The following is a 12,968-nucleotide window of genomic DNA, read 5'->3' as shown; positions in this document are numbered from 1 at the left end:
GACTTGCCCAACAACTTTGAATGAGACAACGACCGCTGGGTGCAGCTCGACTGTGATCTTGAACGTTGTGGGGTTGTCTAACATCAGACGACAAGGAACTTGAGGGAAAACTCCTTTACTGCCTTTGGGTCCTTGGCTCAGCAGTACTCATAGGTCTTAGAATCATGGTCCTAGGTGTGGCTCGGTCACAGATATCTGCCAGTGACAGGCTGTTATATTCCTGGGTTAGGCCATATAGTGAAGCAACTTATTTCTTACATTATCCTCACTTATAAAGTTTCCAAGTTGTGACCATTTGCATAAATTTGCACGCACGACAGTGCTGGATTAGTTTCTCTGAAACAAAACTTATTTCACATCTATCTTCACACAACATTATCACAACACCCTGAACCTCATGTACAAGGTCTTGTTCCTCACTACGTACAACTGTCATCACTATCTTCATCCACGGGACGACAGGGCTTTCTCCATATCCACATCACTAATCTATGTGTACATCGCAAGTCTGCTTTCTATTATAAAAGATGAGCAACCTGATAGATTAGTAGAGGAGGTACTTCCGCTGACAAAGAGGGTCCTTGCCTGCAGAGTAATCATCACGCAGCTACCTGACTTCTCGTGAGGGGTGTCCAGTTTGTGACCAAAATGGGGTCTTCATTCTCTCTCATCAGGTAATGGGGTTGGATCGTCCCTTGGGGGGATTCTTGGCTCTACACCTACATACACTTAAAGTATGGTTTGCATAGTAGGAGTACGCCCAATTACTGCCTTGTTTATATGCCTGCATATATACATTGTTTTAGCACCATGGTAGAACTCTACCTACTATTTATGCTTTTGGTGCTTGTGATCACGTTTATCTCCTTCTGTCTCCTAATCATTGCAGCACTCGCATTTTATGCAAGAATAACATTGGTTCAATAAATATTATTGAAAACGTCCAACTGTGTATTCTCTGTATATTTCTCTGAGAATAAGGTGGACCCCTTGCCCAAGCTAGAGAGATAACTCTGCAGGACTGACCATATAACATTTAGATATTTGATAACTTTATATATAAACCTTACAAACCTTTTATGCAGATCTCAAATCTGCAAGCACTAAGAAACTCGGCTAACTAAATTTATTGCTAGCAAAACTTGGGCATCCTTGCAGATAACAGTGTCAATGATCTGATAATGTAGCTCCTTTATCCGTCCAGCGTGGGTAGGCTGCCATTGATCTGACTCCATGCTATAAATTCAAAAAAGTAATTTTTTTTTTAAAGTGTCAACTTCATAAACGCTCTGACCTTGAGAATAAGTCCATCCTTCCCTTCCAGTGTGAAACACTTGTTTACTCATCTGTTATCACTACCATTCCAACAGGATCCCCTCCCTATGAAATATCATTAAAACTTAATTTACCTCTTTTTTCCTCCTATGCCGCTCATTCACTAATTGTGTGTTCTTTGCAGGGAAGAAAGTGCTATTTAATTCCTATATCTATAACTATAAAGCTATAAATTCCAATTGCTGCTTTTCTCTATTGGAGCAACCCAGTTTCCAAAAGAACATACAGTACAGGTCATCTGACATCTACAACACCATACAGAGGTGCCTCCGACTATCACCATTTACAGACAACACCAAAGCCCATGAAATTACACACTATATTCCAATTTACCATATTAAACAGTAAGTATCACTACTACTTATTCCTGTTCCACTATGCTAGTATAATCAGATACCTCTGAAGATGAAACAACAATCCAGCATTCAACATTGTAACTTTTCAGTTCTGTCCAGATATAGTTGTTCTTTCCCATACTCCAAATAAGAATCTTAGACACACCACTGGAGACAATAAAGTGGACACCATGACACCACAGACATGCAGGGCATGAAGCTGAAAGCAATTTGCATATTACACCACTATGTCCACAAATCATAACATTTTACAGGAGTAAACTTGGGAAAAATCCTGTCACCATATTTTTTTTATTTTTGTGGGCGTATCAAAGTATTATTAAGCCGGAGCAAAGTGATTTACAGCTGTTAAATAACTATTTTGTGTCCTGTGCATTTGTAAATCTTGCCATTAACACAAATAGATTTGTGAAACAGGTCAATAGTATATCAAAAATTGCCATCACAACTGCAAATGAACATGAAGCTATTTATTTTTCACCCTCCAAATGAACAAACTCTGCACACCAGTTGGTCATCATGCGCTCAAATAAGGCATTAAAGCCAAATGTTCGTTCAACATCTAGATGTTCCATTACCATAACATATCCATTCCATATCCGAACCATTTAGAACAAGTGAACCTAAACATGGCAACTGAACTGAAGATTGGATCAGATAGTTCTACCTCAACCAAGCACTACTGATTAGGTATCACTATTAAACAATGGCAAACACAAGCCCCACACAATACTACAAAGTACTGTTACAGTGTTAATTAGTTTTCCCATAGATGAAATGGGCTTCCGTACCAGAAATCATCCCAGGACCATAATAAGAGTACATGTAATACAGAGATCTTCATGACTTCGTACAGCACCATAACATACTCTATTAATGTTATACCATGTTTAAAACATATTTTACAGAGGATTCTCAGATTCATAGCAGGGAACATTTCACCAGCACCTCAACTGTAAAAGATGTAACACTGGATAACTGGCATTGCCTCCCGTTATCACAAGGGAAAAGGGTATGACAGTTGTATAGAGGCCTTTAAGACTAACGATGTGTTGTGTTAAACAATAAAAGACGTAACATTTTTTTGTATTTCTTTATTTTTATTTTTATTTTATATAAAGAACAGAGAGGCAGAATTCTGTGTAGTCATTGAACCATTATATCATCCCATAAAACTTTTAATTCAAGGAGCCACAACTATGAATAAGAACAAGTTCACAGTAAAGCACAACAATGCTGTGGTATTTCCTAATATGGCAGTTTTGAATACAAAGACCCACTCCAATGGACTAATTCAAAGAGAAAAGAGGAATTGTCAGCTGTACGTCGCATCAATTTGGCTAGATGGACTCGTTGACAGCAATGGCCAGGGAACTAATATATATTACACATCGTCTAAGAAGGGGAAGGAGCTTGGAATCGTAGGTAAGTTAAGAATGGTTCCCATTTGTCTATAGGGCGGGAGGTCAGCGGCATTAATTTCCAGTAATAGGCCTATTGCTCTTGACAGTAGGTGACGTCTCATAACTAGGGTTTTCTCCCCAAACTATTAGCATTTTGACATTTGGACTTGAAGCTAGAGCATGGCCATGAGGTGTCAATGTTCAGGTGGGATGTCTATTACATAACACAATAGACTGAATAGTGGAGTTGGCGATAGTGAGTGACAAACTTACTGGTGGATAGTGTGATGTATTTCACTTCTATAGTCTTCAAATTTGGGGCACTCCCAGGCTATGTGTAGGAAGGAGGCTTGGGGGGAACTGAGCATCGCACACAGCGTGCCTCTTTCAGAAGGCCCATACAATGCATCTGTTCAGGAATAAGATATAGCCTGTGTAGGAATGTGAAATATAGGAGTCTGAGTTTGTAATTGAGCGAAAGGGCCCCCAGTTGTTCGCAGCAATAAGTCCATTGTGCCTCCGTAGGCGGGGGGACTATGTCTGCTGCACACCCAGCTAAGGCCATGAGGCTGCGAGCAGGTGCCTTATCTTGCATGGTGGCTAACAGGCAGGTGACTAGTCTACGAGGGAAGGCATTTGTCAATATGTATTCAAAGGGCATGTAGTTTAGGCGAAGGTTCAGGAAATGTAGTGTGTTGCGCCATGCAAGTGGCACGAATCTGATAATAGAGGAGTGTGACAAGCATGGTGTGTTCTCCTCCAGTGCAAATGGGGGGGAGAATTGACAGTCAGGGTACAAATCACCGTATGTAAATAGTTTCCTGCTATGTGCCCGCGCTTAAGCACCATCATCATGGTAGGGCTGGCAGCATTGGATTGTAAACTGAGTGGATGCATATAGGCAGGGTCCCTGACCCCGGCAGCGGAGGCCATCACATGCCCAACAAACACACTCCACGGTATTGACCTCTGCCGGTGGAGAAAGATGTAACTTTAAGAGTGTTTTTGTTTATTGAGACAGGAATTTCACCTGCATGGTGTACAGCTGTGTTCTCCTGCCCCGAGTACCCGGTTGCAAGTATCTGGTTTCTTGATTTTTGATATTTGGCCCTAGCTTCATCATAATGTAGATTGTGCAATGAGGCCTAGGCCTATATTTTGACATGAGAGAGGCTCTGGACATGTCCGGTAACCTGGTGGGGAACCTCAACCGTACTGTAATTTACTGAAAGAGAACTACTGTCCCGGTCATAGGTTTAGCATGTACATAAGTGGTGGTAGCTTACCATGCTTTGCGAATCCATAGTTCTGACCAGCCCTTTTTACCTGTATTAGTGGAGAAGAGGCCTACTGGGCCACACATGTAGCAGTCCATGCACTAACCTAGATTCTATTGTACCAACTGTATGTTATGCGTTTGTGTCATGTGTGGTACACGTGACCCAACCTGGGCCACCCACACCCCCTGAATGGGCCCTGGTGCCGCTCACCGGCACGATGCCGCTCGGCACAGCACAGTGCACGTGTGCAGAAGCTCCCCTGACACTACTTATTATGCGAGGGCTTGGCCTGGCGCCCCATGCCCCGAATCATGCACAGGCAGTCACCTGGACCCGAACCTGGCTACACTGCTGCACAGCCATCAGCTACCTCTACAACTCAAGCTGCCTACCCCCCGTGGCTGCGAGCCATCCTTGTGCCACCTATTTCTTCGCTCTAGAGAGAAACCTCTGTGTGCCCCTTGCGCTCACAGAACTCTGCCTTGTGCTGCTAGCGTGCCTGACCCGCCCCCTTGCAGCTTGTATACCAAGCCCACTCTTGCCCACTGTCCACTAGGTCATGGGCGGGAAAACTACCCACATAGCGAAACAAGCATTTGCAATGCAATAGGTCTCGCATTTGCGAGATTTTGAGCTATTGGCGTTGTAAGTGGCAATGCCTTTTATTTATGTGTTTTAAAAACCTGCGATGACTAGAAGTACAAAGTGCATATAACTAAAAGGCATTGTCATTTACAATGCCAATATGTTGGAAAACGAGGCAGCATCTGTGAGGCCTGCACAAATAACATGACTACATTTGTCCTTCGCTGGGAACCAAACACCCAATTATAGCGCCTGACTCTCAGAGGGTAGCGTTGCAGATCAGTCTGAGGCTTACTCAAGGGAGGTGGTGTGGGCTAGTAATCGCCATTTACAGGTGCGCAAAAATAGCACTCAATAATTGATTGGCCAGTCTGTACTTTGCTTTATAAAAGCAAGAGTACATTTATTAAACACACACACTACTCAATACTAGGCACCAATTTACAAATATACATAAGCTGTTGGAATTACTTTGTGACATTGCATAACATCTCCATCCCTCCCGCAGGGGGGGTGGGGTCTAGTACCACCACTCCCATGTATGCACATCATCTTGCCCCCAATGCAGTTGGTTGAACATAGCCTGGGGCGAGGGCCCGGCGCACTAGCACCATCCCAGTTGCGACCCCCCCCCGCCATTATCTCCACAAGCATTTGGTGACATATAACCCTGACTGAGCATGTCCTACTGACCATAAAGTATGCACCTCTATACCTTAAGGGTAGCAGTCTGGGTTCTTCACCTAAGCGCATCAGCAAGAATACATGTTTAAGCAACACTTTAGAATGACAGTACTCATCACATTTGTGGATCACTAGAATGCATTGCAATTGCAGCCCCTAAGGGCATCACATATAAAATCATAGGATTACAGCCTAGGAAGAATGTCTGGCAATATAACCCCACTTTGCTTGTGACATAACCTCACACAAGTACTTCACATTACACATGTGACCTTCAGTTCCTCTAAAAGAAATAACATTATTAAAAGCATTTCTGGTGCAACTACATCTCTTCACCTCCAGGGGATGCCTTTCTCTAAACATCCCCTACTCAGTCCTTCACTCCATGATGCACTTCTCAACCCTCCTCCAGCTGTAGAACGAAAGTTCCAGCCCAAGAGGAGTTAAAATGCTGGCTGATCCCTTGAGGGGTTATTCCTTTCAAATCCCCAGGAAACTTAGGGTGACTTTCCTCTTCTGCTGGGGGGGAGACTGCGCGTTTCCAGCAGCTCCTCCCAGCAACTTTTCAGAAGTGAGGATGACCCCCTTCCTCTGGGGGACCACCAGGCACCAAAAACGATAACTTCCCCATGCCTTGCAAGGCATTATGGGGCGCTTGAGGCTCCTTCTATGAATATTTTATTAGCGGCTCTCTCGCTGTGCCAGGGAGAGCCGTGATGTGGCCCTCCGGCCGCTTCATGGGGCTCGGTGGGGGGCCCGGTCCCACCCGGACCCCCAGGTGAGCGTAGGTGGCCCACCCCCAGCCGCTCCTCCTCTTTTCTGGGGCCCGGTCCCACCAGGGCTCCTTGCACCGCTGGTGGTCTTCCTCAGGGACCCCGCTCCCACCTGGGACCCCCGCATGCGCTTCTTCACCGGGGGCCAGGGTGGGCTCCTGGCACCCTGTAGGGGTGAATGTTCACGGGGAGCGTGCGGCGCTCCCCGGCCTTGCTTCGGGGCCCGGGGATGGGGTCCCGGGCCCCCTCTGGTCACCTTCACGGGGGGAGTGTGGCGGCGCCCCCCCACCGGCTTGACTTCTCTTTGGGGGGCAGCCCCTGGGACCTGGCCCACCCCGGGGGCATCTCTGAGACCGGCGGCGGAGCCCCATGTGCTTCATCGTCAGTCTTCTTAGGGGTCAAAGGTCGCCTACCTTCCGGGGGGCCATATCTCAGCCCCTGGGGGGTCCGATCTGCCCCATTTTCGCGTCTTCTTGCTCCTGGTGGTGCCCGTCAGCCACTGGGGGCACTCTCCTTCGCCCTCCCGGTCTCCAAGAGGGTGGATTCAGCAGGGAGCTGTCTTCACTGGCTCCCTGCGCCAGCCTTTCGCCTGGCTCTCCTTCTTGGCCTCTCTTCTCCCTGCGCAGAGGCCACTGCTTCAGCGCACCGGTCCTGGGCTCTTCTTCTGGTGCTGATAGGGTCCTGGGGCAGTCAGGGGGTCTCTCCTTCCAACTGCCCATTGCGCCAGGCTCCAGCACCTTCAGCCTCAGCAGATCACACCCCAGAGAGAGCTTTTCTTCCTGTGCAAGCACTTTTTAAAATTTGAGTAGGGGGCTGGCAGGAAGTCTCTGTTGGTCCTATCAAACAGCGACACATCACTTCCCTGCCCCTGCTCCCTCCTTCTTGTCCAGCCTCTGGGCTTGTTCAAAATGGCGTCATCCAGGAACTCTGGCCACATGTCTCTGAAGCCCCTTCCCCCCACGCTGCCTTCCCTCCTTGGTGCAGCCTGGTGCCTGGCACCCAGTGACAGCTGCTAATGGATGAGCCTGTAGCCCTACCAATCTTCTCTTCATGGAGAGTAGGCCCTAACTTGTAGAAGAAAGGTTATCAATCCATCCAGCTGAGGTCAGCCCTCAGCCTGGGTCTGGTCATTGCTGGCTCAGAGAAATACGACAGTTCTGGATGACCCAAAAGCAGTACAAATATGACTTTGGACTCTGCAGAATACTTCTTTTCACATCCGCTACAGTGGACTTAAGTGTGTGTCTGGAATCTGTAGGCCTAATGGAAGTTAATCTAGCCCATGGGCTCCACATTCCCATAGTGGAATAATGAAGTAAAAAAACAGTAAGACACACTGACTTTGCCTGGCATGTTTCTTTCCAGTGTATAAAGCCTATTCCATGTCACCACCCAATACTGCATAAGTGCTGCCACACCATTCACTTTGTAGCTGCTCCTGGACTGCGCACGCTAGGAATCTCCCCTGCGCAGCCCATACACGTGTGCACACGCATGTACACATGTGTCTGCATGTAACCAGCCCGGTGTCCCTTACTCTAGCTGCTGCGCAGTGGCCTGGTCAAGCCAGGGGGACACCAGTAAAATCCCCATGCAGTCTCTTACATCCTGAGTACACTGTGGGTGAGTCCAAACTTATGAGGCTCCCCTACAGTAAAAGCTCAACAATTAGGCGCTCAAAAAGCGAAAAATCCGGGCAGCCCATAGTGTCAGAACCACCTTCTAACACAATAGGTCAAAGCTTAAAAAATGCGAGACCTATTGCATTGTGAAATGCTTTTTTTATACCTTCTTGCACTGCAGAACCACAGACAAATCACACTGCTGTCTCTAATGTAAAAGTGCTAGGCCATGTCTTGCTACAACATGATCCGTGTGAGAGCCTGCTGGGTCCTCAGGGTTATTTACAATACCACAGGGCACTGACAGGCAATGTGGTACACTGAAGAGAGAGGCCCGGGCTCCCCTTGATTGATGCCCCAGTCACGCTGTGCGTTAAGTTAACTGTATCGTAGAACTAGTCAGATATCATATGATCGTGAGTCTAAACAAGATCAAGAGAGGACACAGTGCATTTATGAGAAAGCACAGGGCTCAAGCAGCACAGCTCCATGCACAATACAGCTCCTCACTGAGACAGCTCACAGATGGTCGTTGGGCGCTATAAACGCGTGACCAGCAGTAACGCAGACACCACACTAAAATGTATTAGTCTTATCCCTGATGTGTGGTACTTGGCAGTGCTGACTATGGGTGGGTGGAAGTGAACCATCTCCAGTAGAGCCACCCCCGCCAACGAACCCTGGAAACAAAGAAAGAGTCTTAACTGACGAAGCACAGATACACGAAGTGGCTCATCCTGCCTGATAGTGCCTCAAAGTTCAGATGCGAAATAAAAAAAAGTCTGTCTGAAAAGTTCCTATAAGAGAAGGACTAAGGCAAGAGAAGGACTGAGGCATGCAGTTGTTGTTCTAGGACTTCTTGTTGACCGGTGGTGGCCCTGCCCACAGGGAAGTGGAGGAATCCACGAGGATCCGCGCTGATGTACCACAAAGGCGGCTCTCCGGTTAGGTGAAACCTATGGAGAAACAGAGGGGGGGGGTGAGGCATCACCTTGAGGTTAGTGAGGGGCACGGGAGTACTCCCTGCCACAGGGTAGCCCAGCTGTTGCCCTGGTGGAGGAGCGGTCCAGAATGAAACACACTGAATAACCAGCACGACTGCACTATGGTACGGGGGAGAGGGGGAAGGCGTGGGTGGACCTACCCGAGCCCTTGGTGAGCCCTACACCCATATTCAGAACTTTGCTTTTTAATTAGAAACTTTTTTCATGGCACATCACATTTTTCACAACAAGGGATTACTTATTCAGCCTACTTTTTGCATGTATATGCGTTTTCATGTTGTCTTAATTATAATTTGTGCATATTTTGTATTTTATTGTACCAATCCAAAACATTAGTTAGTAAACAGACACAAGAGACCACCGCCCTTCTGCCTTGGTTCTAGAAATGACTTGACATGTCCTTCAGGAGTGAACTTCTCAACATGAGTTGTGACCGAGTAAGTAAAATTCTCCAGACACTTTTGATTTGTTGTATCCACGGACACCTGTGAGACAACCTCTCGCCGTCTTCTGAGCAATCGATTCCTTTTGCCACCCATTCTGTAAATAAAAATATTTTATTACCTATTTCTTTCTCTAAGAGTCTGAGAATGATCTCATATGTATTTATAAATAAGACCAGAAAAACTATACAGGCAGGTGTGCTAGACGCGTGACAAACTCGTTCTGCCCTGGTTGGTTTTCCAGAAACACCACAGGGCTGTTGGGAAACCGACAGATCTTCTGTACTGAGTCAGTCTGTCTTTGAACACAGCCTACCTTTTAAATGCATGTCTGAGAAGATCCGGAGCGTTCACATTTTTTAAACCCCCTTTGGCAGCAGACAAATTAAGATGCCACAAAGTGACTGATTTTTAGAGGGGATATGCCTCTTGACACTGGGCAACACAAGATAATATCCACGGACAGCTGTGAGACACCCTCTCGCCGTCTTCTGAGCAATCGATTCCTTTGTGCCACCAAAGAAGAAAACTAGGAAAGTGAAAGCGCGCCATGCGCGCGTTTTGCTCCGCGAGCCGTACACGTGCACATCTCCTGTCCCCCTTCTCAAGCTAAATCGACAACAATAGATCTCGCAAGCGAGCAGCACATGTCGTAGGTGAGACCTAAAAAGGGGTGGGACCCCGGCACGGACCCATACCCCAGCACCACGGGTCTATAAGAATTGGAAGGCTGGAGAGCGATCACAGCAGACACCCAAGGGCCCGCCTCCCTCTTCTCCCCCTAAATAATTATGCAGGTGATGAGTAACTACATAGGACCGTAATACCCTATCACTGCGTCCCTGGGCACTGGTCTATAACCTGCACACCTTTAAAAGCCATCATATCTTCCTGAAATATAAACCTAACCCCATGCGCGATGCACAGGTAGTATTTAACAAGACTACTCACCAAGGTTGAGCCGATGTCTTGCATTTCGCATAGTTTTCAGCTAAGGGGATACTGCCGCTGATCGTTCAGATGCTGCCCACCCACACACGGGGCAGCCGTGATCATCTGCCCACAAGAAGGCCGGAAATGGTGCCCGGAGAAAAGGATTCCGCTAAGGGCCCGTGATCCACTGGGGCGGCGCTCAGACCAGTGTTCGTGTCTGAGGCAGAGCACCAATCGTAATTAAAATCCCCCCCAGCCTTGCGGTTGTGCTGGGGCAGTGCGCAGCCCCTTGTATGCCAATAAAGGGGCTCCCTCGCATACGACCAGCGGTCGGGTGTCAAAGCACGCACTCAAATGCTTGTACATTGCGCGTCACCCTTGACCCCAGCAGCTGGGGTGTGCGCCGCATGGACTTGGACCAGGTGGGAGGCCCCGACTGAACCCAAGGCCCGAACGCGGTCCGGGGCCTGGGCACACTTTTTTAGGTCTCGCCTGAGCCAGCGCTTTAGCGCTGCTCTGACGAGAGCTTTAGTAAGCAGGATTTGGAAGTGCAGACTAGTGGCTTTTCAGGCCTCCAAATACAGTGCATGTGTGCCGGGCGCACGCACCATTTGTCAGCCTGCCTGATCACTTTAGCGGCCACTTTGCTGTTCTCAGTGAGCCGCGCGGCCACTGAAAACATCAAAGCGGCCGCGAAAGTGCTCACCATTTGCCACCCCCTCCCTTATCCCACTTCCTGCTTGTTAATTGAGCCAGTGTGACATGGCTGCGCCTTTCTTTGATTTGCCTCTCTCATGCCTACTGTTGTAAGCAGGACAGGCTCTCCCGCAACTTAAAAAAAAAAATTGAACCAGCACGGCATGCCTCAATGGCGGCCACGCTTTTATTTGCTGTTAATTGCGATCACCGAAGCAGGCACATGCTTTTTTTGTCTGTTTATTTACTAATGTTTACAATAGCGGCACCCGTGCTTTAGTTTTAAGCATCTTAAGCTAAAGCGCGGATGCCGCTATTGCTTCAAAAGTAAAAAAATAGACAAAAAATGTTTTTTTTTTCTATTCCTTTACTTTTTAAGCAATAGCGGCACCCGCGCTTTAGCTTAAGATGCTTAAAACTAAAGCACGGGTGCCGCTATTGTAAACATCAGTAAATAAACAGACAAAAAATGCATGTACACAGCTGCTGGCCTGCTTTCTAGCATCCCTGGCGTGGCAGGCTTTCCTCCCCCTCTCTCACCCGCTCTCCCACTCCCTTACTGCGTGACAACAGACAACAGGCGCCACTGGGCTCGATCCTCCCCCTCCCTTACTGCATGACAACACCACTGGGCTCGAGGGTCATTTTCTCTCTAAAGCCCTGTTTGCAGGCCATTGTTCTTCTTCTCTACAAACAGCTACGGTGACTCTCACTTCATAGTCAAGACAAATCTCCTAATGTGCCTAAAATCACACGGTGTGTCAGATCACACGGTGTGTCGCTTGTGGTAGAGCGCAGATCTAAAACCCTAAGCCCCCTTATTCCTGCTTTTCTAAAAGTTTTCCTCTGAGTTAGGGGATGTTCTAGTGACTCAAAATACATTTCCCCGGGGCGTGCTGTGCAGCGGGTGATGAAAGCCGCAGACTAACAGACCGCACCTGCCATGTGAACGCCGGCAACAAACTAACAACACGTACACGGATAATGACAAAGAGCGCAGCCATATGTCTCCTTTACCAGGGACCCCGAAGAGACGCGACTGACCCCCTCGCTTTATGCGCCGGCCTGTATCTGCTGATCTCGGCCTCCTCTCACCAGTCATGGGCGCACACTTCTGTCATACTGGAACAGTCCCAGCGCATTGTGCTGTTTGATGACAAACTGTCCAGCAGCACCACGCTCCACTGTTTACAGCGCTTCGAGGGGGCAAAAATCTTTAGCAGTAATCAGAGCTGCCCTTTGGTCAGAGAGCGCCCTGGGCAAAACTTTGTTTGGCACCCCCACACTCGCACTCTGCCTATGGTTTGACATTTGTGTAGGAGTGGGAGGGAAGTGGGGCCAGACTCAGGAGCGTCATGAAAACAAAAACAAACAAAAAGCAGCCAAGGACCCAACAGTCTTCTCTACAAGTGTTCAAATTCACTTTTCTTTGGACGTAAGTCAGATCAATTCTGCTGCGGGAGCTCCAGCACCTCTGATGGTCGGCGCCCTGGGCGTCCGCTCAATGCGCACTTGTAAAAGACCTTAAGCACTGTGGAAAAACAAGTTATTATCATTCTGATAAAGGCGGCAGAGCGTCGAGCCTGCGCAAACTTTCCCATGATGACATTCGAAGCATAACGTTTTTTATTAAGCGACGGCCATGGTGGCCCAGCCATGCTGCACCCGCCTCTCTTGAGACCTGCAGACCTGCATCCCGGAGCTGTCTTTACAGAAATTTTCATTTCTTTAAAGAACCGGACGATTTCCTACTACAGACAGCACAGCACTACATGAGCGCTGCACCATCCCGCACGTTGTCTCGCGAGAGAGCACTGCAGCACCGGGTCATACTTTAAACAAGCATTGGATTAG

Source organism: Triturus cristatus, chromosome 4_1, assembly GCF_964204655.1.
Source record: "Triturus cristatus chromosome 4_1, aTriCri1.1, whole genome shotgun sequence".
Taxonomy (NCBI): Eukaryota; Metazoa; Chordata; class Amphibia; order Caudata; family Salamandridae; genus Triturus; species Triturus cristatus.
The sequence above is the reverse complement of the archived record's forward strand: the minus strand, read 5'-3'. Positions refer to the sequence as shown.